The following is a 25,790-nucleotide window of genomic DNA, read 5'->3' as shown; positions in this document are numbered from 1 at the left end:
TTTTTTAATCTTTCTTTATTTTTGAGAGAGAGACGGAGTGTGAGCAGGAGAGGAGCTGAGGGGAGGGAGACACAGAATCAGAAGCAGGGTCCAGGCCCCGAGCTGTCAGCACAGAGCCCGATGAGGGGACCGAACCCACGAACCGTGAGATCATGACCTGAGCCGAAGTCGGACGCTTAACCAACCGAGCCACCCCGGCGCCCCCATACAGGTATTTTTCTAAAAGCGGATCTCAATTCTATCTTGAACCTACTATTTCTATCTCTGACAGAGAATTTAATCCTGTTACTTTTCAGGTAAACTCGGGCAAATGCAGCGGTCTTGGTCATTTGAAGTTTATACTTGGGCTTCTGTCCCTCCCATTTTTTTTTCCCTGTTGCGGGATCTAAGATCTGAACGGACTTTGTAATGGTCAGGTGTTGCGGTGGAGTGGGTGGGTACTGAATACCCGGTTCACGACATCCTTTTGAGAAGTGATCCCCCCTCATAACCATGCTGATCTCTGTCCCTGCTGCATCTGCGGCCAATATTTCCCTTTCGGTACTTTTCTGCGAGGAACTGACTGTAGCGGTGGTGTTCTGCATCACTCTGGGGCCCGCGGAAAACTCAGAGAGTGGATTCGGTTCCTCCTGTGTTTAGCTGTGCCACTCTTACCACTATGGGAACAGTGTTGCTGGAGCACAGGGCACGTAAGCATGAACGGTTCCCATTCAAGTCTCCCATGGACAGCAGGGCACAGTACTCTCTGTGTGCGTTAGTCAGGATAGGCTAGGTGATGCTGTGATGACAAATGCTCCCCAACTCTCAGTGGCTTAGAAGGACAAAGGTTTATGTCTCACTTGTATGTCATTCTCAGGTCAGCCATGGCGCTGCCTTATGCCCTCTGCCCTCCTGGGTCCAGGCTGATGGGGCCACCTCTCTCTGGGACACTGCTGCTATCAGGGCAGAGGAAAAGAGAACAGAGAACTTTGTGTTGGCTAGCACAGCTCACACTATCGGCCAAAGCAAGTCAAATGGATAAGCAGAGAGGTTTATTTCTCCCCCAGGGAGGGGCAGCTTGTATTTTTAATTAATACAATCTACCACATTATTCCTGGGTTGCTAACTCAAGGGAGGATCTATTTTTCTATAACAGCTTAGTCTGAGGAGTGGTGAGGGGTCAGAAACCTCTGCCCAGGGGTGCCTGGGTGGCTCAGTCGGTTAAGCCTCCGACTTCGGCTCAGGTCATGATCTCTAGGTTAGTGAGTTTGAGCCCCAAGTTGGGCTGTGTGCTGACAGCTCAGAGCCTGGAGCCTGGTTTGGGTTCTGTGTCTCCCTCTCTCTGCCCCTCCCCTACTCGTGCTCTGTGTGTCTCTCTTTCTCTCTCAAAAATAAACATTAAAAGAAAGTAAAAGGAAGAAAGAGAAGAAGGAAGGAAGGAAAGAAAGAAAAAGAGAGAGAGAGAGAGAGAAAGAAAGAAAGAAAGAAACCTCTGCCCAGGTCTATCAGTGTTGCTTCTCCTCCAGCTCAAATTCTTCTGTCAGGAAACCTTATCTAGTCCTCAGGGAGGATGGTCTGGTCCTCCCATCTGTTTTCTTCTAGTTGATTGCTTCTGGGTGGGGGGCGGGGGAGTTTATGTTAAGCTTCTTTCAGCATGCAGCCCTTTGAAACTCAGGAGAACACATCTTTTACAAATCACAAATCACGTGTTTATTTTTTCTGCTATGAGTTTAAGGAAATCTATTTAGGAACCCAGGGGTTGAAAACGGATTTCTCTTATTCTTTCAGGTTTTGTTTTGTTTTTTTCTCTGAAAGTTTTGTTGTTTTTGTGTCCTCCTTTATTAAATGCTCTCAGGAACAATGCTCAGGGATCAGAGGGGCAATAAAGGTAGTCAAAGAAAACCTCAGTTATTATCTCCAAAAGTAATTTCAGCATAATTGTAAAGAAAGTGAAGCAGTTGCTAAAATAAAGCCTGCTCGGAGGAGAGATTTAGGGCGTTGTTTTCCTGAGTGAATAAAGCATGCTTTCCTCGGTCGTGGTAGATGACCATTTCCCATCCCTGGATGTCCAGGCTCCGTGTAAAGGATTTTTGTAAAGGACTCACAGTGCTAGTTTCCTAGCTTTTGCTTGGGACCTCTCCTTTGAGAAGTACAGTAGCCAAGCTAACAGGTATGAGAGATCAAAATTCCAGTGAACCCACACAAAATGAGTAAAACAAGAAGCTAATCCTCTCTACTTAGATTCTGGTTTCTTAGATCATATAAAGTTGAACAAACCCTCAAATCTCAACTTGACTGTATGCTTTTCTTTTTTATAGTTATACATGGTTGAAAAGGCACGGGCCTCAAATGACTAGAAGAATTTATCACTTCAAATGCTATTTTTAGAAAATTTGGGTTACAAATGTTATATATGTTCATTGCAGAAAACTTTGAAACTACAGGAAAGTGTATTAAAAAATGTATGTAATCTCACCTGCCTATAATATCTATAATTAACATATAGGGGTATTTATTTGTGGTAGTTTTTCTTTCATACAAACTCATGTTTTCAAAAGAAGAAAACAGATTTAGTTAAATAGTTTTGTATCCTGCTTTTTATAAAAATTTAATATGAAATGTAATGGGTATGGGGTTTCCTTTTGGGGGTGGCAGGCATGTTTGGGGACTAGACAGAAATGGTGGTTGCACAACACGGAATGTACTAAATGCCGCTGGGTTGTTTATTCACTTTAAAATGGTTCATTTCGTGTTATGCGAATGTTGCTTCAGTAAAGCAAAAATAAGAAAACTCAAATAAAATAGGCACATTAAAAAATTTAATATGAAATGATGAGTATCTATGTCATTATATACTCTTTGAGAACATAATTATTAAGGCTGGATAACATTCAGTCATACGGGTGTATGATAATTCATTTGATCAATTTCCTGTTGAGCGTTTAGGTTAGACTTTTAGGTTGCTTTTAATATATCGGGTGTATAAATAATGCTGAAATGTATTTATATTACAATCTTTGCATGCTTCCAGGGTGTCTTTGGGATAACTTTCTAGGTATGAATGCTGGGTCAAATAGTGTGAACAAATGGTGTGGGTTCTTGATACATCATAATTCATCATACCCCAAATCCCATAAATTGTAATGTGCACCATTATTTTATGTGATACTAAAAAGGAAAATGATTCCAATTAAACACAATGCCTTCTTATCACTTATACCTTTTATTTTTATAATTATTGAAAGAATTTTCTGGACTTACGTAAAGACATAATTAGCTTATATGTTTATTCTTGTGTATCCAGAAAGGAGAAGCAAAAACCCTGGCCAAGGTATTCATTCCTAAACTTCCTCATTCTTTGGAGTCCCTTTTTGACTCTGTGTGGTCCTTGGCTTGAGTGCATCAGAAGCATTTGGAAGCAGCCTATTTTAAAATGTGCTCCAGTCTTTGCTCTGGGATTTCTTCCAACAGCTGACATCCAGTCTTCAAAACTTGGTTCATCTAGGCAGCCAATGGCAACTAAATCACAACTGCTGCCTGGCTGACAGTGATTGTAAAACACATCTCAGTTTAGAGATATTAAAATGTGAAAAAAAAATGTATTTCTGAGAATGAATGGAATATACTATATTGCAAATTGTCTACCAGAAAAATTTCCCCAATTTGTATTGCTACCAACCCACATGAAGTTACCCACTTCTCTTATACCTTAGTTAATATTGGCAATCTCTATAATCAAAAACCTTTGCCATTGGATAGGTGACAAGTAGTATCCCATTTTCATTTACACCTGTTTTACTATTAGATCAGTTGAAATGTATCTTCGTATATTTTTGGTCATTTGTATTTCTTCTTTTCCATGTGTCCATATACTTGACTTATTTTTGTTTTGATGTTAATCTTTTAGTTTTTTACATGCCTCTCCATCTCAGTAAGTAATGTAGGAAGAGTGTTAACCTTTCATCTATCCTATGTTGCAAATAGTTTTTTCCCCTAGTTTTTAGTTTGATTTATAAATTTAAATTTACAGGACTATTTTCTTATGTGTGGAGGTATTTAATTTGCATGCAGTCAAGTTAGTGAATTTCTTCTGTGATTTCTTCCCTTGCTCTTATGTTTAAAAAAGTGCATCACAGAGGCACTCGGGTGGCTCAGTTGGTTAAGCATCTGACTCTTGATTTCAGCTCAGGCCATGATCTCTCACGGTCGTGAGTTCAAGCCCGGTATTGGCCTCTGCACTGGGCATGGAGCCTGCTTAAGATTCTCTTTCTCTCTCTCCCTACCCCCTCCCCCACCTGCTCTGTCTTAAAAAAAAAAAAAAAAAGTTCATCATAAACTTGAAATCAAATAAATATTAATCTTTATTTTCTTCTAATTGTTTTATGATTCTTTCTCCTTTTTAACAAACTCTTTCATGCATATGACAATTACTTTGATAAGCATCTAACCTTATTTCTTCCCCAAAGGTCAATGAATTATAGTAGGGCAATTGACTGAACAAGCCTTCCCTTTCCTACTGATTTAGGATGCCAACTTCTTCAAATATAAACATTTTTATACTTACTATGATCTCTATATGGAATAGCTATTCTCTAATGTTTTGTCTCTCTAGTTTTATACCAGTGCCATATTGTTTTAATTATTAATTAAATTCACCATATAATTTAATCAACAGAAGTAGGCTGCTTTTGCAAATGAATTATGCCTGGATGACAGGTTTAAATCTGGGTCCACATGCTAAGCAAAATTAGTCAGAGTTGCTAAGCGAAATTAGTCAGTCAGAGAAAGGCAAATATCATATGACCACTCATATGAGGGCTTTAAGACACAAAACAGATGAACATAAGGGAAGGGAAACAAAAATAATACAAAAACAGGAGAGGGGGGACACAACACATAAGAGACTCTTAAATATGGAGAACAAACAGAGAGTTACTGGAGAGGGTGTGGGAGGGGGGATGGGCTAAATGGGTAGGGGGCATCAGGGAATCTACTCCTGGAATCATTGTTGCACTGTATGCTACCTAACTTGGATGTAAATTAAAAAATAATAAAGAGAAAGTAAAAAAAAGAAAAGAAAAGAAAGAAATCTGGGTCCAGGGGCACCCTAGTTGTTATGTTTTTATAATATGTTTTCATTTTTGCTACAAGATTCCCATCATGACTTTTGTTTTCAAAATTGGTTACTCTTTTCTGAAGCATAAAAATATGCAGAACTCAGTAGCGATGAGATGGAAATCTAAGGATTATTTTTGAATGATTCACATAAGTCATATGAGATGGTTTGCCCAATTTAAATGAGTTTGATTTTTAATTTTTCGGTAGTTGTTGACTATTTCTGTGACTCTTTATTGCTTTCCACTTGGAGTTACATGCAATTGGTGAGTACTCTACAGGGCAATCACCTTGCTTTTGCACAGGCTTTCCTCAGAACCTTCTAGCTAACTGTTATTTCAGGTACCACTTACATCTCTCGCGTTATAGTTGCCCTTCACTTTCTCACATTATTCATCTGCTGTCGGCAGCTTCATTGCTAATTAGTACAGATGAGCAAAATTTAACAGAGATTCAGTTCAGACTGTAAAAAAAAAAAAAAAAAAAAAAAAAAAAAAAGTTGAGAAGGACAGTCTGAATTCCTGCCCATGCAATCAGAGGTCCAAAGCAAGTAGGGGGCAGAGGAACATGGGCCTCTTTCCATAAAACCCGAGGGGGAGAAGTCTTGCCTGAATCTTGTGGTGTTGCTTCTCACTATACGAGGGGGCAGGCTGGGTTTTTAGTTTTATTTGTTCATGTATTTATTTTGCAGCATTTATTCCCTGCCAAGGAGACGCTGGTGGACATAGTTTCTCCAAGGCAATAATTGCTCCTTCAGCCATCACAATTCCTTTCCATCAAGCACTGTGGAGTGCACCTCTCTTCCCCTTATAGAAACAATGTTATACATTTTTGTATCTCCAGGAACACAAAACACAACACTCTGAACATAGGAAGCTGATTAGCAAATGTTTGTTGAAAAAGTTTTGAATGACTTTCTAGCCTGTGATCTTTAAGGCCAAGTATACCCTCAGGCTTGACGTTTGTCATTTTTGACGTCAGCTTTAGTTTTACTAATAAAAACATTTTGGTAGAGAAGTGAGATATCATAGACCCTACAAAGACTTAAAGAAGGTTCTGGCTTCTTTCTAAAAATGAGAATTTGGGGCCACACATCTCTTTTTACTTGTCCTTTGCCTCTTGTTCCCTTTTTGTCCTGTTCCTGCCCATAGGTCTACAAGCTGGATGTTCTCCCAGCCTCTTTCCCTCTGCATTTCTTTTCTGGCTCACTTTCTTGCCTTCCCCTCAGACCTGACCCACATTTGTAAAAAAAAAAAAAAAAAATCATCTAGCTAGAATGTCTGGTTCCTTTTGCAAAAACAGCTAACCATAATCCCTTCTCCTTTTTTTTTTTTTTTTTTTTTTTTTTTTTTTTTTTTTTTTAGGACTCATGCATTAAAGGTAATCACATATGGCTTTACAGAATCCCTGTTCTCCTTTCCAATGCTCAAGTTCAGGAAGTTCCCAAGTTACAACATAATTTATGTTTCCCCGGTGCCTTTGCTAATTAAATTGTTTGGAACTTGGAAAAAATTTCCAGTAAAAGAAGGCTTTAACTGGTGTTTACAGTTGCCAGTTTAGGGTTACAACGGCTTACTCACTCAACACACGACACATTAGCATTTACTAGGTGCTGGTGGTTGCCCTTTCAGCTCTGTGCTGTTGGAGTTGAGCTGTTCACTCCCCTGACCTTGTTCTCATATATCATCTGCCACGTTTTTGTTTATTCCAGTAAACAGGATCTTTCTTAACACTAGCTTTGCAAGTTGTAGCCCTCCCTATACCATTCATCTGCAAGGCAACACAGGAATTTTCTGAACACCCAAGTGAAGCAACAGTACTCTGCACATGTCAACCAAAATTTAGCCATATCCCTGTGAAGATTTGAGGTATAGAGGATGTCATGCCCTGTGGGATGAGGTTTATCCCATAACAAACAAAACATTATCTTCAGAGAAAGAATTTCTTTGATGGTAGGGGGCAGGTTACCATATAGTTTGTCTTCTAGGATATGGTTCCTAGTTGACATATAGGAAGTCCCAATATCAACGTTGAATGAACAACGAATGAATGAATGGCCAAGGGCTACAAGAAGATATCTGGGCACATGCTGTCAGTGTTTCCCAAGGTTCTGAAGCATGAGTAGGAAGGACCTCACAGTATTTCTCTCTGGAGAGGTCACCAGGAAGGTCCAACTTTCAGCAAGTCTGTGACTTTGTTTTACTTTGCAGAGTGCAGAGAGAACAAAGTCTTGAGGACATTGTTTTACTTTGCATCTTTCTTTACCAAAGGTGGGTCAGTGGTGGCTTTATATTTCAGCTTTGAAAAACAAAGTACCCAGGACTATTTACCCCAGGAGGTTAAGAACCCTCTTATAAGAACTTTAAGTTGTTTTGTTTTGTTTTTTAAATTTCCTGTTTCAACAAAAAGGTGCCTAGGAAAGGCTCCAGGCCAGATGCACACGAACATCCTGGGCCTCTGGGGGCTGCCCGCACCCTGGGGTAGCTTTGAGGTTCAAGTTTTAGAGCAAGCATTTGGCCTGGCAGTGAGCCTGCCTCCCCTGGGAAGGTGGGTGTGGGCTACACTTACCCAGAGCCACTCCAAACATATCTCTTCCCGACGAGCGAGGAGAGACAGAGGGACAGCGCTTTAATACCGGGCTCCGAGGTATGGCTCTGTAAGCCCTGTGGGTCCTAGCGGACTTCTAGTGGGCACCATCACTCCTCCAGGCCGGCCACCCTCCTGGGGACCAGTCCCAGGCAGGAGGGCATCTGTAGGAGAGCCCCTGTGCGCCGATCCGTGCCTCGCCGGTGGGGGGCGCTCTCTCGTGGGAACAGTCGGACGCCAGGGGCAGGACGGGGCAGGGCGGGGACGCGGCCCCTCCGCCCCCTCGGCGCCACCCCTTGCTCCGCCAAACTTTCCTCGGGCTCCGGGCGTGTAGCAGCTGCCGCTGGAGACGAGGGGCGCCGCGGCCGGCCCGTCTAAACCTTCACTGCTCCCCGCTCCCGGCCGGAGCCCGGCACCCGGTCGCCTCGTTGCGCTCGGCCCCGAGGGCATGCAGCAGCCGCAAGGGCCCCCGCTCCCGGGCTCGGCGGCGGGCGAGCGTGAGCGGTGAGTGCGGGCGCCGGGCGCGGGGAGGGTTCCCGGAGCCGGGGCGGCCGGGGCGCGCTTGGGGAGGCCGAGGCGCACCTCCACCGGGCCCAGCACGCGGCTTTTCGGGTTTGCCTGGCGTCCAGCCGGGTCCCGAACCTACTCCAAGCACCTGGGACAAACTCCGGGTGGCGCATCTTGCCCGCCCCCACTTTTTGTCTTGGGGGTGAAAAGCAACCGGGATGCAGGATCCGCGTTGCATGTGCTGTGGGCTGGTGGGCTGGGCGCCGGGAGCGCGACGCAGGCTTCGCTCTGCCTTGGCACAGGTGCTGCTTTTCCAAGCCCAGCCTCACAGCCCTTGATGGTGAACTGAGTTTTTCCCGTGGAGCCCAGGGATTTAACCTTTTTCAGCCTCGGGTTAACGCCCGGGACGACGGTGTGGCAGGATAAAGCTCGAAGTCTGCAAGGCATAAAGATTCGTGCAATCGTTACTATTAACAAACTGGTAACACTGGGGGTGGGGGTGGGAGGGGGTGCTTGGTGAGTTAATGAAGGTCCCCGTGATCCCCCTCACCAACGGAAGACAAAAGTGCTTTGTTCTGTAGCAATGTTACTTTATTGCTTTCCCTGAGCAAGTTGTGACTACCCAAAATTGCTTACAAGTTTCTCAACTTGTAATTGGAGTAGTGACTGAATATTGGCACACAATTTAGTCTTATAAAGGTAATCATTAAAACGGGCCTCAAAAGCAATTTTTAACTGAGTAATTTCCACAAAATATGTCCCTGTCATTTGTTATTGTCATTGCAACACATTTCTGCCTCCTCACTCCTTTGCTGCCCAGAGTATTACCTGGTCTTGGAATGTTACTTTAAAAGTTAAGGGCCACTTAGCTTCTTAGGGTAACTACTTATGTTGTTTTTTTTTTTTTAATGAGTTGGATGATGAAGTAAATGCCAGCTACAAACAGATGATCTCTTCTTTACCAGCGAGTTATTAGTCTATGCATTGCATGGCGTTTCATCAATGCATGGACTTTTTTATTGTTAAGGAGAGTTGTTGCACTTTCTGGTGAACTATCTATCAGTAGTTGCTAACCCTGCTTTCCCTGAGACTTGGGACCCAATTTTGTGTGGTCTGAGTCCAGTGAGTTAGAATTTTTTCAACTAGAAGTTATACAGTTAGAAACACACAACTTTGGCTCTGTTAACATCATGCTTATCTAAACAAACAGGACCATTCTAAAAAGACCAGCAAACAAATCCTGCCAGTGAGGTTTATGTACTTGAGATAAGCTTCCAGAGTTGTCTCTTGTGCCTTGAGACTGTATGGAGCTAGTATCGTGTACTAGGACATGTTAGATCTGGACTTCTAAGCTGCTGGCCATATCTTCTATTGACCGTGACTACTGCGTGACTAGAAAAGTAGATCATTTGGGCACATTTTTTGTTTTCTTTTTTCATCTTTCACATTTAAAACTTTGTGGCTTTGATTTCAATATAAATGACACATCCTGTCTTCTAAATCTGACAAATGCATAAATCAGCTGCCAGCCCCTGTATGTTACGGCAGATCTATTTTAGGTATCTGGTTGTTGCATAGGATGTTTGGTAGAACAGATATGCCTGTGGTTTCTATGAATGAAGACTGATCTCAGAAGACATAAAAACACGTGATTGTTTCTGTCATGAACCTATCTGAGAGTCTATAACATGTTCATGCTTTCCCTCATTTTTCCAAAACCCACACACAGGACAAATGCACACAGAAGTGTAGCCAGGCAGCAGTCGAGGCACATCCTGCTCAAAGTCTTGCACACATGCCCAAGGCTGACTGCTTTGCCCCCATGTTTTCCATCTTTTTGATGAGGGGGCAGAAATCACCATAACTTAAGTCCAACCTCTTATTTCTTTGGGGTGGGGCAGGGGGAATTGCTGTAACTCAAATGGGAATTACTATAACTCAAATTACCTATTAGCCATTCTCCTTGGAGTGTACATTAGTTCAGAATGCTTTCTGGTCTGTGATTATACCCAACAGAGTGGTTAAGTCTGATTGCAAGCTTCTAAATGGCAGAGCCGGGGGCCCAAGGCATTATTAATGTGGTGTAAGGAAAAGAGCAGGGCTTTGCCGTCAGACCAGCCTTTGTTCCTGGCCAGGCTTTGTGACCTTGGATACTTGCTTCACTTCTCTAAGCCTTAATTTCCTTGTCTGTAAAAGTGAAGATTATGTCCACCTCCGAAAATTAGAAGAGAAAGCACTCAGCAGAGTGCCTGATATACAGGAAGTGCTCCTTAAATGCTGGTTGCCATCTTTTCCTCCAAGACTGATATTTGTCTAAACATGGGTGCAAATGCATGTTGTTCTGGCGAGAGTGCCAACAGAGATTCCCGAGCTGTAGGTGACTTAGAGATGTTCCACCCACTTCCTTGCTTGCTTGCTTCCTTCCTGGGTCCTTTGTTCTTCTTTCCATCATTCCTCCTGCAGGCACTGAGCCTCCTCCTCTTTGGCCTTGCTGATCATTTGTTCCTCATCCTGGATTCTGCATGTATGTGGAGGAGTCCCCTGGAACTTAGTCCTGCCAAGGATGGGAGAGGTGGAGGTGAGGGGCGGGGTGCTGTCTGCAGAAGCCCTGAGAGTTGACCGAGTTAGGCAGTTGGAGAACATGGGTTTGGTTCTAGTCCCAGCTCCACTTTGTGAGGTCTTGTGACCTTGGATAAATCGCCTGTCATCCTTGAATCAGTTTTCTCATTTACATAACAGGGATAATAATTCCTTTTGTACCTACGTGCGTGTGTTGTGGGTGCCGTTAAGTCGTCTCTGTGAAAGAGCTTTGTGCCTGTGAGGACCACATAAACGTTGGAATTAAAGAGGCAGGGCCTCCAGATGTGGGACACCCTAGGCAGGTTGCATGGGGGTGGTAGGGTCTCCATACGGGTGTTGGGTGTGCTAAGTGCTCATTGCTGCAGTCCCTCCAGAGCCTTCTCTCCTGCCCTCCCACGTCGAATGAGACTTCACGGAGGAAATCCTGCCAGAGGTTGCGAAACTGTGCTATGGGGAACGCAAATTTCAGGACTGAGATGACTTAACACTGTGTGATCGAAGGCACAGGGCAAAGTTCCGAAGAAGCAGTAATTCCCTCTTAGTATTACCTGTACGGTCTGCTCATCTCAGTTCTTGGTAGACAAAAACACAGAGCTAGCTAACCAGCCAGTGAGTCAGAAGAGCATGGCCACGCAATCACCAGACATGGACTTGGGGTGCCTGATGCCATCCTCACTGGCATGTGCCTTCTTGCTAACTTAGGTCTCTGCGGTTCGCTCTGCAAAGCACTGAACCAACTCAGGGCATTTCCACCCCACAGACAAGCTAATTATTGAATTCATTCTGAAAGATGTGTGGTGCTCTGCCTGATCTGCCTGGTGGGCCAGGCCAGGCCCAACGAAAGGAGGGTCCTGATTTCCTGGGTTGCGCCTGTCCCTCTTCGCTCTTGAGGCTGATGTCCTTCTCCTTATTCCTCTTCTCCCTTCATCTGCTGGCCCTGCCTCTGCAGCACTTGACCCCTCTCCTCCTGTCCTGCCGCCTGGTACATTAAACTCCTTCCTTGCCTGTGACCCCTGACATCACCCAGCTCCCATGGACCTTGCCTCCTCTCCTTAGGTGTGAATCATTCATACACCTTAAGCTGGGCCAGACTAGGTGTCACTCTGGAAAACAACCTGCCCAGTACAGCCTGCCCCACCCCTTTCTAAAGATGTTAGTCAGCCCCCCTAAATACTCATCAACTAGTCCTGTGTCTTCACCTCCAGGAGGTGCTCCTGGCCCTGGCCTTGACTTAGCCCTGTGCAGATTCTGTGACATCATCAGGGATGGCTTGGCAGGTAGCAGGGCTGGGTTGGAGGGCACCTTAGTCTCTGTGTAAGTGCCACCCATTTGCCCAAAGGCCCTCCAAACAAACAAGCAATCTACACAAAAGCAGTGTGCTTGCTTTGTAAATGAAGCTTTGAGGCTTCCTTGGTCTCCCGTTACAGATAAGCTGCCCCAAAGCCCCTCCTCTACAGAAATTCTGGAGCTGCTCCCAGATCGACTCAGATCATCTAAGTCAAAGGTGGGCAGTGGAGTCAGTCAGAGGCATTCACTCCCCAAGGAGAGCTAAAGAAATCCAAAGTTAAGCCCTTGCCGGTAACTGGTTATTGAAGACCAAAACAAGAGACCACTTACAGAACTCACTGACTCACGTGCCTCCTGCCCTGGTTGATTTTTAGTAGGTTAGTCCTTTGAATGGGGGCCCTTTCCCTGGGGTCACATGGGTCTGACAAAGAGAAAATAAGTATAATCATATCCTATATCCCCATGGCATTTGAATTGGTTAGAGTTCTCCAAAGAAACAGAACCAATAGGATATAAATAGATGTAAGTGAGGATGTTTATTGTAAGAATTGGCTCATAGGGTCCTAGAGGCCGAAAAGTCCCATAATGTGCCACCTGCAATCTGGAGAACCAGGAAAGCTGGTCGTGTAACTCAGTCTGAGTCTGAAGGCCTGAGAATCAGAAGCACTGATGTCCAGGGACAGGAGAAGATATAAGTCCCAGTTCAAGCAACAGGGAATATTCCCCCTTCTTCTGTCAATGGAACATGACATCTACTCACATTGGGTGATGGCGATCTTAGTTCACCAATTCAAGTGCTAATCTCTTCCGGAAACACCCTCAGGGACACACCCAGTTAATATTTTATCAGCTATCTGTGCATCCCTTAACCCAGTTATGGTGACACGCAAAATTAATCATTGTTAACACCAAATCAGGAAATTGATGTTGGTACAACTCTACCATCCAGTCTACAGAGCCCACTCATATTTCTTCAGCCATCCCCCAGATCACTCTCTTCTTGCCTTATCTAGGATACACGTTACATTTATTTGTCATGTCTCCTCTGGAATAGTTCCTCAGACTTAATCTGTTCCTAAGATCCTTGCATTTGTACAGGTCTTACATGCTGTAGGATGATTCTCCAGCTGGGTCTAGCACGTGTTTCTTCAGAGCCAGACTCAGGTCATGTGACCTTGGCAGGACTTTGCTCTTCTTGGTGCATCACATTAGGGACACAATGTTGGGGCACCTGGGTGGCTCAGTCGGTTAAGTTTCTGACTTCCCTCAGGTCATGATCTCACAGTTCGTGGGTTTGAGCCCTGCAACCCGCTCTGTGCTGATGGTGCAGAACCTGCTTGGGATTCTCTCTCTTTCTCTCTCCCTCTCTTCCTCTCTCTCTCTCCCTCCTTCTCTGTGCTCTTCCCTGCTCGTTCTCTCTCTGCCGCTCAAAAATAAATAAAGGAAAAAAAAAAAAAAGGAAGGTACACCATGTCAAACTCTCGCTGCTGGAATATTGGCCTTGAGCACCTGCTTATATTGGTGTCTGCCTGCTCTCCTCACCTTAAATTCACCACTTCTTTCTTTGAGATTTATTGGTGTTTGTGGGGAAGTACTCTGAGGTTATGTTAAACCTCCACCTACGGCATAACCAGTCATTGATGACTTCTGCCTGAATCAGCCACCTCTGTGAAAGTTGCCACATGGTGATTCTGTATTTCCATCACTCCCACGTTTATTCATTGACATTATACTGTAAGGAAGAATTTTCTTTCTCCCTCTTGTATTTACTCATTTATGTTAGAAAGCATTCATGGATTCCCTTTGTATCCAAGATGTTGAAATCTGTTACCATCATTATTTATTTTGATGCTCAAATGGTCCTCATTTGACCAGTGGAAGCCCCTCGAAGCTGGCTCCTGTGTCCTTTTGATCTCCCCATTATTCACCGAGCATTTTTTTTTTTTAACGTTTATTTATTTATTTTTTTATTTTTTTAAAAAAATTTTTTTTTCAACGTTTTTTATTTATTTTTGGGACAGAGAGAGAGACAGAGCATGAACGGGGGAGGGGCAGAGAGAGAGGGAGACACAGAATCGGAAGCAGGCTCCAGGCTCCGAGCCATCAGCCCAGAGCCCGACGCGGGGCTCGAACTCACGGACCGCGAGATCGTGACCTGGCTGAAGTCGGACGCTCAACCGACTGCGCCACCCAGGCGCCCCAACGTTTATTTATTTTTGAGACAGAGAGACAGAGCATGAACGGGGGAGGGTCAGAGAGAGGGAGACACAGAATCTGAAACAGGCTCCAGGCTCTGAGCTGTGAGCACAGAGCCCGACGCGGGGCTCGAACTCACAGACCGCGAGATCATGACCTGAGCCGAAGTCGGCCGCTTAACCGACTGAGCCACCCAGGCGCCCCTCACCGAGCATTTTAAAATGTTCTGGTACCACAAGATATTCCAGGCTTACTTTGTACTTTCCCTGACCTAGGTAGTCTCCCTTTTGGGAAAGAATGGTATTTAAAAACCAAGATATGGAAGATTGATGTGCCCATTGTTACTGGAGTGTCATTGTTTTAGACCTCTTGGACGGAGCTAGGAAGTATATGTATATACATATGCACGCATATACATTCGTCAATTTGTCTACATTAGGCCATATGTTATAAAATCATGAATTCATAACAAATACTCCAACTCCAATCCAACACCCAGGGATCTTTCTACTTTTACCCCTTTATATCTTTGTACGTATATTCTCTGGTGGTTAGAAACTTGTGTCTAGCTTCTACTGAAGCTTATCTTCATTATTTTTACTTACATTTTACTTGTTTTTACAACATTTTACTCTTAGTTGCCCATGGCCCAACCACAAAGGCCATGCTGCCTCCTCTGTGCCTGACTCTGTCCCCACGGCCTCTTGTCCTTGGCTGCCAGGCCTGCTAACTCATGCGCCTAAGCAGCTTTGTTATCAGCCTCTAGCCCCTTTGCTCACCAGTCTCTGTTGCTCCCTAACATGTTGCCCATGCCTCAGTGCCACTCCCCAAACTGCCTCTCATCCTATTGCATTCTCCCTCACAAGCTGACCCCTCAGTTCTGGGGAAGGAAGAGAAAAGAGAAAGCAAAGGAAGCGTGAAGAAGATGGGAATGAAAGCAAAGATCGAAATAGTATAAACAAAGCTTTTGATAACATATTGCCAAATCGCACTCCCCAGAAGTTGGATCAATTTACATTCTCGCCAGTATGTTAAGGACATGCCATTTTCCCTACACCTTTGCCAACACTGAGTTTTGTTTGCCTATTTAAACGTCAATCTGAGAGCCCTTCACTTTTGTCTCTGTTATAGCTCACACCATATTCAACTCATGGAAGTACTACACGTCCAGTTGTCATCTCACCCTTTAGATTGGGGTTTCTCAACCTTGGCACTGCTGACATTTTAGCTGCACAATTCATCGTTGTGGGGGCTGTCCTGTACTTTGTAGCCTGTGTAGCAGCATCCCTAGATGCTAGTTAGCACTCCCAGTTGCGTCTGCCATATAAATGTCTGCAGGTATTGGGAGATGTCCTGGGGCAGGGGTGTATGGAGGATTAGCCCTGGTTAAGGCACCCACTGCTCTAGATTACGAGCTTCCTGCGGGTATTTGACCTCTTTTTTTTCTTTTTAAATAATTTTAAGTTATTTTTTGAGGGAGAGAGAGAGAGAGAACATGCAAGTTGGGGAGGGGCAGAGAGAGAGAGAGAGAGAGAGAATCTTAAGCAGGATCCATGTCAGGCTCAGAGCCCAATATGGGGCTTGATCTCATGAACCATGGGATCATGACCTGAGCTGAAATCAAGAGTCAGATGCTTAACTGACTGAGCCACCCAGGCGCTCCCATTTGACATCCTTGTACGTGTTTGTACATCTTTGCCTGTCTTCTGCATATAATGAACACTGAGGAAATGTTAACTGGACAGGGATGAGAGGACTCAATGGTTGGGTAGAATTCACTATGATAGGACAGTGGAACTTACCCATTACATGTTTGTAACTCTCCATGTATGCGAATTCCATGAATATCTAACAGAGGGAAAAGAAAATGAATGTCCACAGGACTAGGTCATTACTGGTCTTTCTCAGTTAATTTCCAGTCTAATTTCTTACAAGTCAGATGATTGAATTCTGTGGTCTAGTTCAAATGGTAGACTCTATTGTGTTGATGGGGAAAGTACAATGCCGTTGGAGAAGGTGTTTCTTAAGTTAGATCATTCAGGGTGTTAGAGGTAAATCCAGTTGCTTGTTTTTCTGAACTTTCTCTGAAACAGGCAAACTGACTAATCATTGCTATTTTTTGTTATGTATTTAGAGTTTTATTCTGTCATTTTCATTTCATGGTATGGACTGTTTCCCATAAGCTTTTGTCAAAACTTATAAGTAGAGGTATGCTTACAAATTTTGTTGCTGTTTACCATAATCATATTCTGTTTCTTCTAGAATCAGTAAATGTTTGCAAAAGGCATTAATGTCAGTATGGAGAGCAAACCTGAATATTTCATTTCTCATGGGGGCATAGAATTAAGTACCGAAAAAGGGCTCCATTAGTCAGTGTGGTCCAAGAACCCTGGGCCAGAAGGATGAGCGCTGGTGAGAGAGAATCAGTCTGTCCCAGTTTTAGTTTTCTTCTCTGGAACGTGGAGAATGCTACCCTGCCCATCTCACCACAGGATCAAATGGGAAGAGATGCGAACTCACTTTGAACACTTCTTCTGGACCTGGAAGTGGGCTGAGGTCTTTCCACTGGCTATTTCATTCACTTTGTCCTAATCACCCAGTGGCCCAACAAGGTAGAGCTTGTCTCCCCTTTACACCAGAGAAAATGGAGGGTCAGAGAGGTTAAGTAACTTTCCCAAGGCCCTATTGATAATGGCTGTAAAGGAATGAATCCTAGGTGTCAGATTTAAATCTGCCAACAGTCTTAGAAATTAGATACTATTATTATCCCTATTTTACAGATGAGGAAATCCCTTAATTAGCTTGCTGGTGAAGAAGACTTCAGACTCAGGCCATGTAGCTCCAGAAGCCATGCTCCTTTGCATGTGGACATCTAGCTTCCCCAACACCATTTGTGGAAGAGACTGTCTTTTCCCCAGTGTGTATTCTTGGCACCCTTATTGAAGGTCAGTTGACCATACACGCATGGATTTATTTCTGGGCTCTCTATTTTGTTCTGTTGGTCTAGATGTCTGTCTTTTTGCTGGTACCATACTGTTTTAATTACTATAGCTTGGTAATATTTTTTGAAATCAGAAAGTATGCAGCCTCCAAATTTGTTCTTCTTTCTCCAGATTGTTTTGGTTATTTGAGGTCCTTTGTGTTTTATATTAATTTTAGGATTTAAAAAAAATGCCCCTGAGATTTTGATAGGGATAGTTCTGAATCTTTAAATCACTTTGGATAGTATGGACATTTTGACAATATTGAGGCTTCCTTTCTGTTAACATAGCATGTCTTTCCATTTATTTGTGTCTCTTATTTCTTTTATTGATGTTTTGTACTTTTCAGTGTATAAGTCTTTTACCTCTTTAGTTAAGTTTATTGCTCAGTATTTTACTCTTTTTGATGTTGTAAATGGGAATGTTTTCTTAACTACCTTTTCGAATTGTTCATTGTTAGTGTATAGAAAGGCAATTGATTTTTGTGTGTTAATTTTGTATCCTGCAATTTTTCTGAATTCACTGATTAGTCCCGACATTTTTGTGTGTGTTTGTGTTTGCATGCAACCTTTAGGGTTTTCTGTGTATAAGATCATGTCATCTGTGAATGGACACAATTTTACTCTCCTTTTCTCATGTGGATGCCTTTCATATCTTTGTCTTGCCTAATTGCCCTGGCTGCGACTTCCAGTACTGTGTTGAGAAGAAGTGGCCAGAGGCTACTTGTCTTGTTCCTGATCTTAGAGGAAAGGCTCTCAGTTTCCCACTGCTGAGTATGATGTTTGTAATGGGAGCCACGCTCTTTGTCCACTGTGCTCACCTGCTCACCTGTTGGTGTTTGAACCCAGACGTGAAGTCTGTGTTCTTTTACCACACCGTGGTGTCTCTGCTTTCCCTCCTCTACCTCCTTCTCCATCCCTGCCTCCCTGCTCTGTCTCGGGCAGCAGCAGAAGGAGGTGGCAGTGCCTGAAGCCTAGTCACCGCAGCACTGGACACATTCTCAGGCAGGGAGAACTTTGTTCCTGGCCTGTAGTTATTTTAAGGTAGATATAGGATGACTTTGTCATCACTCATTGTTAAATTGAGATGTTAGAACACAAACAGTTAAACTTCCAGAATGCAGGCTGTATATTCCGTTGATTTTTTTAAGAAAATTTGAGTTATCTGACTTTCTTAGGAAGTACTATTTGCCATTGTATTACTTCCTATGTGCTAGGCATCTTGCCAATCACTTTGTAAACATTGCTTTAATTTAATCCTTCACCAACCCCATACAGTCACTGTAGTTATGGTGCCATTTTTATAGAGAAAGGAAAAGGCTCTGACTGCATCATCGGTGTGCCGGGTTAGAGCCATTTGTGAGTGTGACGAGTCTACATCTGACTCAGGTCCAGCTGATGCTGAAGCTTCCGCTCCTTCCCCATTACTACCCAGCCCCTCCTATGTGACATGGCCCCCCATGCTTTCCTTGAAAGGGTTTAGTTTATCAGACGCCCCTGGTGTGGCCTTTTCTTATCTAATCTCTGTTTTATATACTCGTCATAGAATGTTCCTTTCTTTCTTTATTCTGACTGACCAACATCTGGTATATGATGGAGGAGGAGGGACAAGAAAACCACCTAAAAATAAAACAAGCTCCCATTCAGAAGAACAGGAGACACGCAGCAGTCACAGGTGCATAAAAATAATGAAGCCGTGCTGGGCAGGAATAAAAGCTCTCTGCCCTGGTGGTGGGGTAATTCTGTGGGTGGTCCCTGTGTTTGCTTTCCAGGAAAGGCCTCACAAGGACCCTGACTTTGACTTTGTTTCCTGTGAAGTTTCTTCCTTGTCCGTCTGTGGCCGTATCTGAAATGGGTGTGGGAGAGTGTGCTTCTTGGGGAAGAGTGAACAGGGGCCTTTCCAGGCCCAGCTGTGGGCCTGGAAATACCTTCAAAAGTTCCCTGGCTTTCTGGTCTGTTCCATTAACCAGTTACCACATCCGCTTGGTTCTTGATCAGGTTCTTAAGCTTGCCTTATTTCCTACCTTCTGTGCTTGGCCCACCTCTGTCTTCCCCCTTCTTTGGTCTCTACCTTGAGATCCTCTAAAACATAGCCATGGGCAGGATGGTGCACCTTTACTCTGATCTTTACTGTAGGCCTGTCTTCCTTTGCTTCACTGGAACGTCTTATTGACCTTCAAGAAAGGCTCTGAGTGGTGATACCATCTTTTTGCTCTCTGGGGTCACAGAAGCAGTTAACTTTTCTAATCCCCCAGTTTCAAGATGGTGTCCATTCCTGTACACCTACTTACAAACAATTCTTGCCTGAGCTCATCTCTTTCTTGTAATGCTTTGCTAAAAGCTGCAAGGAAGGAACAGCCAATGCATGTTTACGTTCCATTTCATTCCAGCACCTTCACCTAGAGCTGCGGGCTTCTTGGGCAGAGTTTCAATACACAGTGCCTTGAAGAAGACAGAAGTTTATTTTTCTCTCTTGTTGACAGTCATGAGGTGAGTGCTTAGGGTTTGAAGGGTCCCTTTCTTCTTGTTTTCCCACCATCCACTAGGGCAATGCTTCTCAAACTCTCTTTGTTGAAAGGCTGGTTTTCTTTCTTTCCAATACAGCAAAAACCAATAGTTGTGTTTTGTGAGCCACTGATCATGCACTTTGTATTTCACAGTAATGTCAAAGTGCTGTAAACATTTCCAGGTGTTTATTTGTGATTTCTGTACTTATCTCCTTATTGGTAGAAACTTGTCCTTGCACTCTGTTGAATCATGCTCCTTTAGCGCTCTGCCCTGGTCTGAATGCTTAGTGCTGAATCACAGAGCTGACTGTGTTCCCGTTTGCAGGAAAGTGAAAGAGCACGGAGGAGCACACATGGCATGTTTTAGGGCTAACCTGGAAGTAGCTCACTTCACTTATGTTCACATTCCATTGCGAGAACTTAGTCATGTGGCCAGCCTGGCTGCAAGGAGGCGGGGAATGGAGTTCTTTCCAACTGGAAAACAACTTAGCAGTCTGAGCCATAGAACGTAAGCTAAATACTGATACAAAAATAATAATAATAATAATCATGGGCACCTGGTGGCTCAGGCGGTTGAGCAACCAACTGTTGATTCTGGCTCAGGTCATGATACCAGGGTTCTGGGATCAAGCCCACATCAGGCTCTACACTGGGCATAGAGCTTGCTTGAGATTCATTCTCTCTCTCTCTGTCTCTCTCTCTCAAATGAGAAATTTAAAAAAACGAAATAAAGTCATGAGAGCAGTCTCAGGGCAGTATACACTTATGGGCAAAGGAGCTAGAAGAATGAGTCTAGTGTTCTACCACATAGAACAGGACTTCTTAGAAATGGAATCTAGGGTCCGGCCAGTCCTTCTTTGCAGCCTGAGGGTCAGAGCCATGCTGTATGGTAAGGTTAATAAGGGGAAGTTCACTGGAGAAGAGGCTGAGAACCATTCTCTGGGGGAAGCCCAGCCAGCATAGACTCAGGTTTGCAGCCGAGTTAGAATCCCCAAGGCTATATCCCAAGTGCTGGAGCAGGAGCAAGTTGAGAGCCCAGAACACTGCAGTAGTTGGGACCCAGTGGGGCATCAGGGAAAAGGTGGCCCTGCTAGTCTACCCTGAGCCTCAGCGAAACATCCAAGAGAGAGAACATACAAGGGCCTGGCCAGTGTGAGTGGGACAAAGTCTATCCGATTACAAACCTCTCTGCCAACTTCTGTGTGCTGCACCACGGACAACTTGTGAGGCCTGAGACCACCATCATTCTATCTCCCGGCACTAAAACCCTGCTGTTTAAACTTGCAGCTGTATTTTTCACTGTGGTCCCGTTATCTCCAAGAGCTGAAAGGAAGATGAGAGTTCCAACCTACATATGTGCTGTCTTCATGCCAACTTTCTTCTTGTTTATCTTGAAGGCAGTTTGGGAGCTTAGAATGAGACTGTGTGAGAGGTGTCGGGGCTTGAGATCATTGTTCAGGAGTCATCCACATAGAGAAGATCATTTAAGTAGTAGTAGTTCGGGCGGGAGAAAGTTTAAAGGGAAGAGAAGGGGAGGCTGAGAACAAGTCTAGGAGTACGTATACTGCAGGACTGATGGAAAAACGGGGCAGCGATACAGAGGGCTAGGAGAAAACACCAGGAAAGAATGGGGTCACAGAAGCTCAGGTGGGGAGTATCAAGAAGGGGATGACTGGGGCACCTGGGTGGCTCAGTCGGTTGAGCGTCCGACTTCGGCTCAGGTCATGATCTCACTGTCTGTGAGTTTGAGTCCCGTGTCGGGCTCTGTGCTGACAGCTCAGAGCCTGGAGCCTGTTTTGGATTATGTGTCTCTCTCTCTCTCTCTCCTCCCCTCCCCCACTCATGCTCTGTCTCTCTCTCTCTGTCAATAATAAATAAACATTAAAAAATTAAAAAAAAAAAAAAAAAGAAGGGGATGACTATTTGTCAACTTCCACAGTGGACCAAAGGGAAAGAGGACGGGAAGGAGAGGATTGGGGAATTACTAAAACTGAACACATTTTTATTTTGTGCTGATTATAAGCAGATACTTGTTTGTGTCTCGAAGAACAGGGAGGCAGGATACCAGCTCTGCTCCCAACAGGTTTGGAAATGACGTTAAGACAAATAAATTGTAATAAAGTGTGTTGAATGCCATCGAAGAGGTACCTAGTATTTCTCCGCTAAATTTCTTGGGAGAATACCTGTACTTTCTTTTCACTCCTGTATCTCCCGAGCATTAATCAACATAATGTGATCAAGTTTCCACCTCCTCTGCTTCCCACCAGCTGACTGAAACTGACCACCCGTGAGCCAAACATTTGTTGTGTATCTGCTCCATGCCCCTGTATTGTGCATCCGGTGCGCAAATTTAAGTAAGAAACTGTTGCAGCCCTTGAGAAGCTCACTGTCTGGTGGGAAAGGCTCACTCTGGGGTAGAGGACACACCTACAGTGTCACCCTAGGAGTCCTTCCTAACAGTGGCTAAAAGGAGTCAGAATCTAGCGAATAAAAAGTCAGTTCAGGAAAATCAGTGTGTATGTGTAGGAAAGTTCCAGTAGTATGGGTTTGTCTTAAGTTCCGGAAGCAAGGATTGCTTCTCATCTCCCCCAGCCGTGTTTGTATTCGTATTGGAGGGAGCAGGTGGAAGAGCGAGAGAGAGGAGAAGAATTCTAGAATAGGGACGACTCTCAGTGCTTTTGAGCCTCCAAGCTTCTGTGCCTAGTCAGGGACTATGTTAGGCTGGTGTCTCCAGAGTCTAAAGATCGTCAGGAGCGCCTGGTGGTTCAGTCGGTCAAGTGCCCAATTTTGGGTCAAGTCATGGTCTCACAGTTTATGAGTTCGAGCCCTGCATCGGGCTGTGAGCTGACAGCCCGGAGCCTGGAGCCTGCTTGGAATTCTGTGTGTCTCTCTTCCCTCCCCTGCTTGTGCCACCTCTCTGTTCTCTCTTTCTCTCTCTCAAAACTGAATGCACGTAATGATCGTCTACCAGTGTAGCATTTCCACCAAGGCTGCAGGCCATAGAGCTTCTGGGAGAGCAGCACTTCCCCAGGATTCCCCACAGCTGGCCCTGCCACTGGGGGATGGATCGGTGGTGCCCACCCATGTGTCACCCTTGTCATATATCTGCATTGCCTTTGCCTCGCATCAGGCAGCAGTGCCCCCTTGGCTCAGGTTGTCATTACCCTCCCCTGCCCTCTACTGATTGTAAGGGAAAGTCTACTGATCCCTTCTCTGCAGCATCTGGTTTCAAATCTGGCTAATCCTTAGCCCAACTTTACACTGATCCATGTCATGTATTTCCATGATGTGTAAGACCAGCAACACAGGTAGAGCTGGGACAGGTCCTGGATTACACTGAAGGACATCTGTGAGGTAGACTCCAGAATGCAGGGATCCCCTGGAATCCAGTGCCATCACCTGTGTTTTCTGTAACCCCTATTGCCGTGGGTAAATCACTCATTTATTAAGTCCCTGTGCGTGGAGAAACTTAGTAGCGTTCTGGTGCATGTAATGGGACACTGAGGGCATCAAAAGAGTTGTGATGCTGGTCCATGCCCTCGGGAATATGATTTATTCCTCTTTCCTTCTCTGGGAGTTGTTTGTTGGATTCACAATGTTAAGAAATGTTAATATTACTAAATATTACTAAAAGATTTAAGAAACTCCGTAACATATTAAAAGCTTGAAAATAACCTTTTTTTGTCATGCTACAGTGTACTTTAAATGACATCTGTATCATCAGCATTCCACAAGAAACAGATGATACAGTCACACTGGTAATTGGAACAGGGGAAACGGTCACTTGGTAACTGGCAGAGGGCAGAGTTCACGGAAACCAACAAGAGATGGTGCGGTGCCAACCGAGAGCTGGAAGCAGCAAGGAGCGGTCAAGGCTCCTCAACCTGAAAGCCAAGGGGAGGGGGAGGCTGCCAGACAGCAGCTAACCAGGCCAGCCCACGGCAGCCCGGCGGGGAAGGAGCAGGGACCGTCAGTGTCTCAGCTCTGCCTTCTCCCGCCTCACAGCCTCACAGTCTCTTGCTGTGCCTCTTCATTGGCTGGAGCTGGAGGGCAGGGGAGCTGCTGATGGAGTCCTGCAGGGTAAAGAGCACAAGGAGAAGGCTGGAGCGGGGGTTAGGGGGGCCCACAGATGAGATCAGGCATATCGCCCAGATGCCTTTTGTATGCATTTCCATGACCAGCCACCTTTGTGCTCTAACTACCAGACAGGCCCTGCGGGGGTGGGAGAGGGAGGCAGGATGGGGAAGGCTGTGAGATTCCCACTTGAGTGACGAGTGCTGCTCCCTGACCAGGGCGTAGAATCCCTGCAGGAGACCCTCTGGCTTATTGGTTTAGCAGTAGTGGTGCTCTCTTTTAGAATCTCCGAATCCTTGGGGCACCTGGTGGCTCAGTCGGTTAAGTGTCCAACTTTGGCTCAGGTCATGATCTTGGGGCTCATGAGTTCGAGCTCTGTGTCGGGATCTGTGCTAACAGCTCAGAGCCTGGAGCCTGCTTCGGATTCTGTGTCTCTCTCTCTCTCTGCCCCTGGCCCGCCTGCACTCTGTCTCTCTCAAAAATAAATAAACATTAAAAAAAAAAAAAAAAAAAAAGAACCTCCGAAGCCTTGAATAAAACAACTCTTACCTACTATAGCCACATGCTTTGAAAATATGATTTTCCTTTCTATACAGAGTTTTAGAATTCAGTCAGGGCTGGTGTCATGTCCAGAGGCACAGAGGGGCCACACTGCAGATCGCTATGGACCCATCGCTGGTGACAGTGGGGGAGTATTTGGAACAAACTGTATAAAGCAAGAGACTCTTGAAGATCCATTTTAGGACTGGAGGCAAGGGACAGGGCCATGCAAAGGAGTGAGCAAGGGAATGCAGTATTGCAGTTAGGTTGAGACAAACGGTTTGGACCAAAATTTTGTCTGTTGTGGGTTTTACATCTAAAGAAACCTAATCATCTTCTTCTTCTCCTACTCCTTCTTCTTTTAACGTCTATTTATTATTGAGAGAGACACAGAGCGTGGTCAGGGGAGGGGTAGAGAGAGGGGGAGACATAGAATCTGAAGCAGGCTCTGTGCTGACAGCTCAGAGCCCGACATGGGGCTCAAACTCACGAACTGCGAGATCGTGACCTGAGCCGAAGTCGATAGCTTAACCAACTGAGCCACCCAGGCGCCCCTCAGAAACCTAATTTTCTTCTTGTGGAAAGTCTTTGCTATAAGCAGGAACATTCAAGTTTCTCAAAATATATTTTCACAATGACAGAGTTCTTTGTACAAGATACTTCTTTTAGCTATAAATGTCTACACTTTAAATTATGGCACTTTCCTCCTCCAAACAGTAAAGCATGTGATTACATAATGGTCTAAGGATTATTTGCTGTGTGATAGAACATGTTATATTATGTGTGAACATTCATTTTAAGCATTATGCTTAGCATCTTTCCTTTTGAGAGGGTCAGAGGACAAAGTGTCTGTCATCTTTCTAGCCTCGTGGATTAGATGGCACTAAAATCGCATAATAGATAAAGCAAACACAATGAAACATTCACATTCTATTTGGACAGGTTAAGTCAGGGAATCTGCTGATCACATAAAACCCACGTCTCACTTCTTTGGTTTAGTTCTGCATGTTTTGCTTTCCTGTTTAATCGAGAGGTTTAAGACAGACTTCAGTCATCAGCGACATCTGGGGAACAATACATTCACTCACAGTTGTTTAGTAAACAAGTCGTAGATAGAAGCAGTGTGTATATACCGTGGCCTCTTATGAATCCGCCCACTCGGTGGAGAGAGAGAGCAGGGGTTGAACCAGCTGCCATACAGCAGACGGTCCTCCTTACCTAAAGGGCTCAGAAGCGTGCAGTGGCAGAGGGACATGTTTATTCTGCCAGGCTCCAGCTGCAGCTCTCCCCCGCAGGTCACCACCGCTGGGCCGAGCACGACCGACCGGAGCCACGGAAGTTTGTCATTTCCCAAGTGCACCCCGCGTGTGTCTGCCCCTCCTCTGTGTGGCCACTGCCTGGGAACTTTACCACCAGTAGAGGCCCTGGGTGCATTGTGG

At 44.7% G+C, this 25,790-nt stretch overlaps 1 protein-coding gene across 3 annotated transcripts in view; it reads left to right on the top strand.

Annotated features, from left to right (window-relative positions):
* The window catches only part of LPAR3 (lysophosphatidic acid receptor 3), a 100,532-nt gene that overhangs the window by 12,178 nt on the left and 62,564 nt on the right, over positions 1 to 25,790 (top strand). The window contains exon 1 of one of the 3 annotated variants that reach the window (XM_042997704.1): positions 7,964 to 8,184. The exons of 1 other annotated variant lie outside the window; for it this stretch is intronic. The gene's annotated coding sequence lies outside the window, so the exon portion shown is untranslated. Of the gene's footprint in view, positions 1 to 7,963; positions 8,185 to 19,556; positions 19,721 to 25,790 lie in introns of those variants that run through there. One more of the 3 variants, XM_042997705.1, reaches the window with a different exon arrangement.

This window comes from Panthera tigris, chromosome C1, assembly GCF_018350195.1.
Source record: "Panthera tigris isolate Pti1 chromosome C1, P.tigris_Pti1_mat1.1, whole genome shotgun sequence".
Classification (NCBI taxonomy): domain Eukaryota; kingdom Metazoa; phylum Chordata; class Mammalia; order Carnivora; family Felidae; genus Panthera; species Panthera tigris.
Note: the sequence above shows the minus strand (reverse complement) of the source record. Positions and strands in the feature narration are given on the sequence as shown.